This window comes from Neophocaena asiaeorientalis, unplaced genomic scaffold (genome assembly GCF_003031525.2).
Source record: "Neophocaena asiaeorientalis asiaeorientalis breed wild unplaced genomic scaffold, Neophocaena_asiaeorientalis_V1.1 scaffold51, whole genome shotgun sequence".
In the NCBI taxonomy this organism is placed as follows: Eukaryota; Metazoa; Chordata; class Mammalia; order Artiodactyla; family Phocoenidae; genus Neophocaena; species Neophocaena asiaeorientalis.
In genome coordinates, this window is record NW_020173335.1 from 1611501 (window position 1) to 1623728 (window position 12228).

Genomic DNA, 12228 nt, shown 5'->3' on the forward strand with positions numbered 1-12228 from the left:
TGTCATTTAACTTCAGTAAGAAGACCATTTGCATTTGATGTGTTCTACTCTTGGGGAAAAGAAATAGTGGAAAATGGATTATTCTCCAGTCCTTTGGAATAAAATTCAGACAGTTGGAGCTCCGGTCTCAACTTGCTTTCATTTGGAATTACCTCATGTATGGCTAGATTTGGGTTCAAATCCAGTTCTCTTTGTAACCTTTGGAAAGTTACCCAACTTTTGCGTTGTTTTTTTATCTATGCAGTGGAGACAGTAATACCTAAATGAAAATCTTTATGAGCTGTATAGCATAGTGTAAGCGCTTAACAAAATTGAGTTGCTTTATCTCCTCCTTTTCTATTTTTCAGAGTGGATGCACTTAATAGCTGGAGACAGAACTGATTAGGTATCAATTTCATGAAAAGAGGTATGAGTAGCTCTGATGTACATATCAAAAAGTAGAGAAGTTACTTATAAGTTGATTCTGATTTTTCATACCTTCCCCCTCAGGTTTCTATTACCTGGAGCATTGAGTTCACTAGATTCTAAAGATTAACCAAACACTGTATTTTCAAAGATTATCTAATCTGTTTATATATCTTTTTCCCTTGGAATGATGGTTTTGTTGCTCTTGTAAAAACATTAATACTATCTCAGACCTTGATCAGCAGTTATCAAAACTCCATTTAGCTAGTGATTGCATTGCAGACTTTATCTGATTCCGTTTTTATTGATTAGGGACGTAAGCTTTATTTTTATCTGGAGAGATTTGCTTTTTATAACTCCCTCAAAATTGAGTAGGAGTCCACAAATTAAATGATTAGCTCAATGGCTTGTAGATGGGCTTCGTTAAAGCACTGAATGCTTAGCTATAGATATAGGAATTACGTGACTTTGTCTTCTCTCAGAAAACCTAGATTTTGTTTTTCTCCCCTTTCCTCTTTACCAAAAGAGAAATGAGAATCTTACTTAAATTGGATTTCAATACTCTTTGCATTACAGTATATAGGTATATAGATTCACTCTGATTCAAGTTGTAGAAGAAAATTGATTTTCTTACAATGGGCAAAGTAAAATTGCATTTCTGCTTCATCAGAGGATAGTTTGTTTTTTAACCTATTTAAATCTAAGTTCATTCCCTTTGAGCTAAAATGTACTTCATCCCAATAAAAACTTTCCAAAGGTTTCTTTTTTTGAGGGAACTTAGTATGCTTTTGTTAGAAAATAAAGATAGTGATATAATACTTGCACTTATTAATTTTTGTGTTAAAGTGAATAGAATATATTGAATTTAGATAGATGTGCCTCGAATGGAATAAATCTAAGTTTTTCAAATATTTATGCATATTTCTCACCCTCAACTGATTTTTATTCTCTTTGATTCTGTATAAAACCATTACACCTTTCTCTTTTAATACAGGGAATATCCGTGGTTCAGTGTTTGCTTTCCCAAGGTATTCTTCAGGAAATTCCTGATTCTCTAGCAAACTTTGCTTTTTAAAATGGAGGTTAGCAGGTGTTGGAAATAAGGTTAAGAGTTTTAACCCTAAAGGAAGCTGTATAAAAATTAGATGAAAAAAATTACATGTATGAGAGATTTAAAAGCGTTAGGAAATTCACAGTTATAAGGATGGTTCCCCTTTCTTCCCTAGATTATTCCTGGGATACTTAACAGCCTTTCTTTACCATTAGATTGTGAGTTCCTTAGGGTCAGGTATTATGTATTTATTTTTTATTGCAATACTACGTACTCACAATATATTCAGCATTTGGTAAATACTGTAAAATGAATAAGTGAATCTTACTCCTCATGAATAAAAAGTGAAATCTGACTGACTTACGGTTAAAACTCTTAGGTCAGTTTGGGAAGAGTTTAAATGGAAGTTTTTCAGGCAAGTGATATTTGTGAAGCTGACCTGAATTGTCTTTGTTTTGAAATTTTAATGCTTTACAGATGCTTTCAAGGATTTTCCAAAAAGCTTGAACAATTAGAGAGTTATATCTCAACAAAGTTATATCTCTTAAATTAACAAATATCTGATTTGCTTATATTATAACTTCTGGATTATGGCTCATCTTTCCACTGAGGCATCAGCCCACTGAAAGAAAGAGATTGATATGACTTTCAGATGTTAAAGTCGGACTGGAAAATTAGAAACTCAGGATGTTAGCCTTTTCTGAATCTCTTTTATTTAGCCTTGCAGAATGATAAGAAAATCATTTAATAGTTAAAGAAGATACGATATTTACCATTTATTATTTACAATAATACCATTCTGATAGCTGGTATTAGTTTAAAATTTCCAGGATTGGATCCATCAACTGAAAGAAATGAATGAGGAAGTTTAACCAGAAGGACAAGGAATGATTTGTAGTTTTGGGTGGTAAGACTGTCATAGAGTTAGGTTACACATACAGCACAAGATACTCAAATGTTAGGATGAGTACACACAGACTAGGAGCGCTAGTTGTCTTGAGATAGGAGGATTAGAGTTGATGTTGAACAGGTTTGTTTGGTTATTTTCTACTCATCTATCAGAATGTAGAACTTACTGATTTTCTCTTGTTTCTTCTTAGTTGAGTCCTTTCTTCATGCTAATCTTTATATAACTTTAATATCTAAGCATTTTTTATATAATTAGTTCGCTTCTGATCAACTCCTTTTGGATTCTGTTTATTTCTATAAAGGGATGTTTTCTACAAAATTTAGAACGACTGTTCTGCTTTTTAACTCAAATAAGTTAGATCCAAGTTTTTGTGAAAAAAGAGATTGCCTCCTTTTTGCTTTTAGAGAAATGTTCAATGGTACTCAAGAGATTTTTAGTGGCTCTTTGTATTCAGTATACTTTTTATGAAAGGCTAACTTTTAATATATCTTCTTGTTTTGGGACTCAAAGAAAAGATCTTACATTTTAGTAGTGCCTTGTTTGTTGTGGTAAATTTTGGATTCTGTTTTCAGAAAAATAAAATTTATCTTCTAAGATGATTATTCTATGGTGCCCATGCTGGATATGCCCTGTCATCTCATATACTTAATTTTTATGTCCTTAGATGGCTAAGAGGCCTGAATGATTTTTTGAGATGATGTAAAAGAGATACCAGTGTTATTTCCTGTTTCAGTATTTTTTTTGTTCCCCTCCCTTTTCTTCTTTTTGTAAAGGAACAAAAATTTGTTGTATTCCCAGAAATTCTTTAAGTATAAGATGTTAATAACATTTCCCAAGGGTCAAGAGAAGCATGTGGCTTTAAAAAGTCTAGGTCTTTTAGAGGATACCTAGAGGAATCTCTGAAGAATTTAGAGAGTAGATACCATTTAACTTCCCTTATTTGCGGCACAAGTTTTATACCAGACTGTGTGGTACATTGATCCTTCCTATGTCCCACTATAAAATTACTGTTAAACAATTAATGTTAAATAGAAAGAATATTACAATAATAAGATTCAGGTAGAGTTGAAGGCTGGAAAAGTCTTATTGTAGATAACAGAAATTGTAAAACCATATTGTAAAACCTTGTGCTCTTGTGAAAATGAAGTGTGGAAACTTGTTTCTTTTTTTTTTTTTCTCCGGTACGCGGGCCTCTGTTGTGGCCTCTCCCGTTGCGGAGCACAGGCTCCGGACGCGCAGACTCAGTGGCCATGGCTCACGGGCCTAGCCGCTCCACGGCATGTGGCATCTTCCCGGACCGGGACACGAACCCATGTCCCCTGCATTGGCAGGCGGACTCTCAACCACCGCGCCACCAGGGAAGCCCTTGATTCTTTTTTTTAATACTGAATGTGGAATTTTTCAGAAGCAGAGCTTCATGAAAGGCTTGATATCCTACGGTGAGATCCTGGGTAGAAGAAACTTGTGCTTTTTCTACCTCATTTTTAATATCGTCAATCAGTGTTCACTGCTACTTGGCCTCCAAAGCACAAAAGTAGCTATCTAGTTTGACAGATGAGTTTTTAAAAGATATAGATAACAGATTTATTTTAATTTCTGTTTCTATTCCGTAGTTTTATAATCTGTGCTGAACCAAAAAATTCAAGCAGTATAGCAGATCGATTACTTCCTATTCACTGCTTTTAAAGCTAAAGATATTCAAGTAATATCCTCAGATCTTGTTAAAACTTTTAGTTTGAGTCAGTTTTTCCCCTAACTCTTGTTCAGGGTAGAAATTGTATGAAAGGTCTAAATTCTAGTGCAATTGCTGTCAAAAGATCTCTGAACAACTCAGCTAATGTCCAAGTCATTTTCTAAAAATTAACAACTTTACGGATGTAAATCACATACCACAGTCTATCCATTTAAAGGGTACAATTTTGTGGTTTTAGTATACTCACAAATCTGTACAGCCATCAACAGAATATTCATCACTCCAACAAGAAAGCCTATACCAATTAGTGGTTACTCCTCATTTCCCCCCATATCCCTACCCCAGATCCTGACAACCACTATTTTATTTTCTATCTCTATGGATTTGCATGTTTTGAACATTTCCTGTAAAAGGAATCATACAGTATGTGATCTTTTGTGATTGGCTACATTCATTTAGCATATTTTCAGGGTACATCCATGTTGTAGGATGACTCAGAACTTTACTCCTTTTTATTGCTGAAAAATATACATTCATCATTTCATGGATATTTGGTTTGTTTCTACTTTTTGGTTGTTATGAATCATTGCTGCTGTGAACATTTGTGTATAAATTTTTGTGTGGGCATTTATTTTCATTTCTTTTTGGAATCCTGGGTCATATGGAAACTCTATGTTTAACTTTTTGTGCAACTGTCAAAACTGTTTTTCAGTTTTGTATTATTTTACAAATAGTAAACTGTGCTTTTTTTTTTTTTTTTTGCGGTACGCGGGCGTCTCACTGTTGTGGCCTCTCCCGTTGCGGAGCACAGGCTCCGGACGCACAGGCTCAGCGGCCATGGCTCACGGGCCCAGCCGCTCCGCAGCATGTGCGATCTTTCCAGACCCAGGCACAAACCCTCGTCCCCTGCATCGGCAGGCGGACTCTCAACCACTGCACCACCTGGGAATACCCAAAGTGTGCTATTTTATGTTCACATCAGCAGTGTATGAGGGTTCCAATTTTTCCACATCCTCACTAATACCTCCTGTTGACCATCTTTTAAATTATACCCATTCTGGTGGGTATGAAGTAGTATCTTGTGTTTATTTTTACTGTGGTAAAATATACATAACATAATATTTATCACTTTAACCATTTGTAAATGTGCAGTTCAGTGGCATTAAGTACATTCACAATATGTAACAGTCACCACCATGTGTACCCAAAACTCTTTGATCATCCCCAACAAAAAACTCTGTACCCATCTTGATAGTCTCTTTAATAAATGGTGCTGTGTCAATTGGATATCTACATGTGAAAGAAGGTTGGACCCATACTTTACACCATATACAACTAAAAATACCTAAATTTCAGAGCTAAAAGTATAAAACTCTTAGGAGAAAACATAAGGACCTTGGATTTGTCAGTGGTCTCTAAATAAGATGGAAACAACACAGGCAAGAAAAGAAAAATATAGATAATACAGACTTCATTAAAATAAAAAATGTGTGTGTTAAAGGACACTATCAAGAGAGTGAAGACAACCCACAGAAATAGAAGAAAATGTATGCAAATCATATATCTGATAAAGATTTAATATCCAGAATATATAAAGAAGTTTTGCAACTCAGCACCAAAAGGACAACTCAGAAAGTGTACAAAGGACTTCAATAGAAATCCCTTTACTTTTTAAAAAAAATTGTGATAAAATAACATAATATAAACCTTTTTAAGGTGTACATTTCAATAATGTTAAGTACATTTTTATATTGTTGTGCAACCAATCTCCAGAACCTTTTCATCTTGGAAAACTGAAACTCTGGGGACTTCCCTGGTGGTCCAGTGGCTAAGAGTCCACGTTCCCAGTGCAGGGGGCCTGGGTTCGATCCCTGGTCAGGGAACCAGATCCTACATGCTGCAACTAAGAGTTCACATGCCGCAGCTAAAAAGATCCCGCATGCCGCAACTAAGACCTGGCACAGCCAAATAAATAAATAAATATTTTAAAAGAAAAAATAACACAAACTCTACACCCTATAAACAACAACTCCCCATTTCCCTTGGCTTCCCTTTACTTATAATCATTGTCTTTATATTTAAAGTGGATTTCTTGTAGACAGCATATATTTGGGTCTTGGTTTTAGTCCTCTCTGACATCTGACTGTATCCACCTCACACTCTGACACACTCTCTTAGTTGGTGTACTTAGATTATTCACATTTTAAGTGAATTTTGATATAGTTGGTTTGATATCTACCATGTTTGTAACTTTTCTCTTCATTGTACTTGTTTTTTATCTTCTCCTTTTTTGTCTTTTTAAAAAATATTTATTTTATTTATTTATTTTATTTTTGGCTGCATCAGGTCTTAGTTGCAGGATCTTTGTTGTGGCATGTGGGATCTTCTGTTGCGGCGCACGGGCTTCTCTCTAGTTGCTGTGTGCGGGCTTCTCTCTAGTTGTGGCGCATGGGCTCAGTAGTTGCAGCGCGGGGGCTTAGTTGCCCCGTGGCATGTGGGATCTTAGTTTCCTGACCAGGGATCGAACCCACGTCACCTGCATTGGAAGGCGGATTCTTAACCACTGGTCCACCAGGGAAGTCCCTTTTCCTTTTTTTTTTTTTTAAGTCTTTATTGAATTTGTTACAATGTTGCTTCTGTTTTATGTTTTGGTTTTCGGCTGGGAGGACCAGGGATCAAATCCACACCCCTTGCGTTGAAAGGCAAAGCCTCAACCACTGGACCGCCAGGGAAGTCCCTGCCTTTGTTTTGTTTTGTTTTTTTTAACATCTTTATTAGAGTATAATTGCTTTACAATGTTGTGTTAGTTTCTGCTGTATAACAAAGTGAATCAGCTATCCTGCCTTTGCTTTTAATTGAACATTTATATGATTTCATTTTCCTTCCTCTTTTAACTTATAAATTATACTTCTTTAGACATTTTATTGGTTACCTTATAGTTTGCAATATGCATTTATAACTAGTCTAAGTCCATTTTTAAATGACACTGTACCACTTCACAAGTACTGTAGATAGCTTATAATAGTATTCCCAATTCCTCTCCTTATCCATAAGCTATAATCATCCAATGCATTTTTGCTATTATTAGTTTGGACAGTTAACTATTAGGTCAGTTAAGAATAAGAAACATAGGGGCTTCCCTGGTGGTGCAGTGGTTGAGAGTCCGCCTGCCAATGCAGGGGACACAGGTTCGTGCCCCGGTCTGGGAAGATCCCACATGCCCCGGAGCGGCTAGGCCCATGAGCCATGGCCACTGAGCCTGCGCATCTGGAGCCTGTGCTCTGCAATGGGAGAGGCTGCAACAGTGAGAGGCCCGCGTACCACAAAAAAAAAAAAAAAAAAAAAAAAAAAAAAATAAAAAATGTTATTTTACCCTCATTTATTCCTTCTCTAACACTCTTCCTTACTTTATGTAGATGCATGTTTCTGCCTTATATAATTTTTTTTTATTATTATTTTTTGACCATGCCCTGCAGCATGCAGAATCTTAGTTCCCTGACTAGGGATCAAACCCGTGCCCCCTGCATTGGGAGTGTGGAGTCTTAACCACTGGACCACCACAGAAGTCCCATATAATTTTTTTCTCTCTAAAGAACTTCTTTCAACATTTCTTGCAAGGAAAGTCTGCTGGCAACAAATGCCTTTGGTTTTTGTTTGTCTGAGAAAGTATTTTTCTTTTACCTTTGAAGAATCATTTTGCTGGGTACATTATTCTAGCTTGGTGGGTTTTTTTTTTCCCCAACACTTTAAATAATTCATTCTACTGTCTTCCTGCTTGCATAGTTTCTGACAATACATAAGATGGAATGCTTATCCTTGTTCCTCTATAGATAAGATGTTTTGTTTTTTTTTCTCCTGGCTTTTTAAAAGATTTTTCTCTCTGTCTTTGGTTTTCTGCTGTTTGCATATGACATAGCTAGGTGTAGATATTTGCTATTTACCCTGCTTGGTATCCTGCTTCTGTGGTATCTGTCATTGATTTTGGAAGTATTTCCACCATTCTTTTATTTCAAACATTTCTTCTCTTTTCCTTCTCCTTTGTATTCCCATGACATGTATGTTACAACTTTTGTAATTATTCTACAGTTATAGTTTTTCTGTTCCCTTTTATTTGTTCTTTTTTCTCTTTGCATTTCAGTTTGGAAAGTTTCTATTGACATGTCCTCAGCCTCACTGATTCTTTCCTCTTCAGTCTCATTGATCCTTTCCTTGACTATGTCCATTCTGTTGATGAACCCATCAAAGGCATTCTTTATTTCTTTTACAGTGTGTTGGATTTATAGCATTTTATTTTATTTATTTGAGTTTTCATCTCTCTGCTTACAGTACCCAATTATTCTTGCACACTGCCTACTTTATCTATTGAGTCCTTATCATTCTAGTCATAGTTATTTTAAATTTCCCTGTCTGATAATTCCAAAAATCTGTGTCTTCTCTGAGTCTGGTTCTCATGCTCTCTTTGTGTCTTTAGATTGTGTTTTTTCTTGCCTTTTAGCAGGACTTTTAATTTTTTTGAAAGCTCTATGTGATATTTCTGGTAATAGGAAATCAGACTTTTAGTATGAGATTTTATGCTAATCTGGCTAGGAATGGGGCTGTGTTTAATGTGTGCTGTAGCTGTAGGTGCTACAGCACACATTAAACACATTATTTCTTCTAGTTCCCTTGTCCTAGTTTTTTTTTTTTTCTTCCCTTTTGTCTTTGGGTTTCCTTAAGAATTCCTTTTTTTTGTTGTTGTTGTTTTTTTTTTTTGTTGCGGTACGTGGGCCTCTCACTGTTGTGGCCTCTCCTGTCGCGGAGCACAGGCTCCGGGCACGCAGGCTCAGTGGCCATGGCTCACAGGCCCAGCCGCTCCGCGGCATGTGGGATCTTCCTGGACCGGGGCACGAACCCGTGTCCCCTGCATCGGCAGGCGGACTCTCAACCACTGAGCCACCAGGGAAGCCCAAGAATTCCTTCTCAAACAGAGTCTGTATCTTGTAGCTTTCTCATTTATAATTCAGTGTTACCATATTGGATCCCAGGAGTTGGAGAGGGAAAGTGATCTGTAATCTTATGAATTACATCTTTTTTTTTAAGTGGTCCCTGGGCTGTGACCTTCAGAAATATTTCTTAGCCTTTCCCCCCCGAACACTACTTAGGTGAGACAGGAAACCTCGAGGAGGCTGAGGTTGTCTAATTGCTCTTCCTCCAGGTACATAATGCTCTGGTAAAGTAGTTTACCTTGAGAGCATGACTTTGTTAAAAAGAGAATGCTCTGGGTGAGTTTTAATATGTTTACTTTTCCCTCCTCCTGCTCAAGGCACAAGAGGATTTTTTCCCCCTCAGATCTTCCTCATGAATACCTGAAAAGCTTGTGGCACTCCTGGAGGTAAAACCCAGGAAAGTGTGCCCCCCTTCCCAGCTGGGACCCCAGAATTTTTTAACACTCAAGCTAATCTGTATTTGGCCTCCAATAATTCGTCAGTTACTATTGAAGTGTTTGCACTTCAGATAAAATGTGATTCTCTGTATCTGCCTGTCTCTCCTTTTTTTTTCCTTTTTGGTGATTTGTCCTGTGACCTCAGTTCTCTAATGGATCTAAGATAACTTGCTGATTTTCAACTTGTTTATCTTTTTTCTTGTTGTGAGAATAGGAGTGAGGACTTCTAAGCTCCTTACCTTTTGTAGCTGACTGGTTAGTTTTTTGGTTTGTTTTTGACTTTTTAAAATAAATGAACCTATGTGAGATGACATAGCTATCTGTGGCTTTTTGGGGGTGCTCTCCTTTGTTTGTTACATCCTTCAGGTCTTGGTCTTTGTGAGGATCAGGTTCCAATTTCAGTTGGAAGTTTTAGGAATTGATTTTTTTTTTTTTTTTTTGCGGAAGCCCAGGAATTGATTTTAAGATGATTTGTTTTTCTTATTGTTAACACCTTATGTTTAGTTACTGCTGCATCCCAAGTAAGGGTAGTGTGGTAAGCTCAGTGGATTAAGCATGCACAGTAAAACTAGAGAACTTAGGTAATTTAAAGTGTTCATATAGTGTTTTTATTAAAAATTAAAGAAAAAATCAATGAGTGTATTCAAAATGATAACAAAGATAGCAATGAACAAAGATGAAAAACTTTGGAAAAGTATGCTGTAGTAACTGAAGGCACTTTGTGTACATCTTAGTTTATCCTTAGTCCTTTGAAGTGTTCTGACTTTTGAGGATTATCTACTAGTGTGATAACTACTTTTCTGTTCATTAAGTTATATTAGTCACTGTGCCTTGAGTTTTCTTAAGGGATGTGGTATAGGGTGGGCTTTGGTTAGAGATAGAATTCCTGATTTTCCAATGCAAGTGCAAATTATTTAATTCCCTTACTGTATTTAGCAAATAAGTGCCTTTCTGAGCCTCAGTTCTCTGTAATAAGGAGGGAGGTTTCATGAGGTTTAAATCAGGCCAGCGTGTATAAAATGCATGTTAAAATTTGTCATGGTTATGTAAGGAAACCCAAGGCAGCGTAGACTCACTAAGAAAAATTCCACCTTTTACCCTAACACTTGATCTTCCAGTGGTTGATATTCATTGGCATAGTAGAAACCTCTATGGACCTTTATCACATTTGGGAGTAAAATTAAGGCATAAAAAGTTTATAGGGAATTAGGCTTTATATTATATGCTTACATAGTTAATATTGGGCAGCTGTTAAAAGGATTTCTTATAATTTTACTTGAATAAGGACATAAGTTAGAAGATTTTAAACACTTAAATGAATACTAAACTTGTAAATAAAGGAAGTGTAGAAAATCTGTTGGATTAGTGAAAAGCCAATTGTGAATTACTAGTTAATTTATAAGTGAAATTACAGATACTAAGAAATAAATGAACTGTATATTTTATAATGCATTATAAACACATATGATAATTTTAAACCTAAAAAAACACATGCACTTAGGAGTAATGCAGTGAATTTATTATGTCACAAAAAAACATTGTTTTTCTTGTTTTTTTGAGGAAGGCTTGTACCGCTATGAACTTCCTATTTCTTTTCCTTTGGTTGATTTCTAGTTTCATGCCTTTGTGGTCAGAGAAGTTGCTTGAAATAATTTCTATAGTCTTAAATTTGTTGAGGTTAGTTTTGTGCCGTAGCATGTGGTCAATCCTAGAGAATGTTCATGTGCACTTGAAAAGAATGTGTATTCTGTCTTTTTTTTTTTTTGGATGTAATGTCCTGAAAATGTCAATTAAGTCTAAGTGTTCTATTGTATCATTTAGCATCTCTGTTGCCTTATTGATTTTCTGTCTAGAAGATCTGTCCATCGATGTGAGTGGGGTGTTAAAGTCTCCTACCATTATTGTATTCCCATCAATTTCTCCCTTGATGTCTGTTAGTATTTGTTTTATGTATTTGGGTGCTCCTATATTAGGTGCATATATGTTGATGAGTGTAAAATCCTCCTCTTGTTTTGATCCTTTTATCGTTATATAGTGTCCATCCTTATCTTTCTTTACAGCCTTTGCTTTAAACTATATTTTATCTGATATGAGTATTGCAACGCTCACTTTCTCTTCATTTCCATTTCCATGAAATATCTTTTTCCATCCCCTCACTTTCAATCTATGTGTGTCCTTTGCCATAAGGTGGGTCTCTTGGAGGCAGCATATTGTAGGCTCTTGTTTCTTTATCCAGTCTGCCGCTCTATGTCTTTTGATCGGAGCATTGACATTTAAGGTAATTATTGATACATATGTATTTATTGCCATATTAAACCTTGTTTCCCAGTTGATTCTTTGTTTCTTCCCTGATCCTTTCATTTTCTTTTTGTGATTTGATGATTTCCTTTTATTTTATGCTTGTGTGTTCTCCTTTTTGGTTTTTGTGAATGTATTGTGTGTTTTTAATTTGTGTTTTTTCTGTTTTTCAAGTATCTTAACCCCTTCCTCTGTCTACTTGCTTTAGATATATAGGCTCAAACACATTCTTAAAAAAAAAAACATGGGCTTCCCTGGTGGCACAGTGGTTGAGAGTCTGCCTGCTGGTGCAGGGGATGCGGGTTCGTGCCCCGGTCTGGGAGGATTCCACATGCTGCGGAGCAGCTGGGCTTGTGGGCCATGGCTGCTGGGCCTGTGCGTCCGGAGCCTGTGCTCCGCAACGGGAGAGGCCACAGCAGTGACAGGCCCACGTACCGCAAAAAAAAAAA

At 36.4% G+C, this 12228-nt stretch overlaps 1 protein-coding gene across 9 annotated transcripts in view; it reads left to right on the forward strand.

Annotated features, from left to right (window-relative positions):
- ATRX (ATRX chromatin remodeler) overlaps window positions 1–12228 on the forward strand; it is a 236711-nt gene that overhangs the window by 21450 nt on the left and 203033 nt on the right. For 2 of the 9 annotated variants that reach the window (XM_024746111.1, XM_024746110.1), the window contains one exon: window positions 348–406. The exons of the other annotated variants lie outside the window; for them this stretch is intronic. The gene's annotated coding sequence lies outside the window, so the exon portion shown is untranslated. The remainder of the gene's footprint in view (window positions 1–347; window positions 407–12228) is intronic. 9 annotated transcript variants of the gene reach the window in all.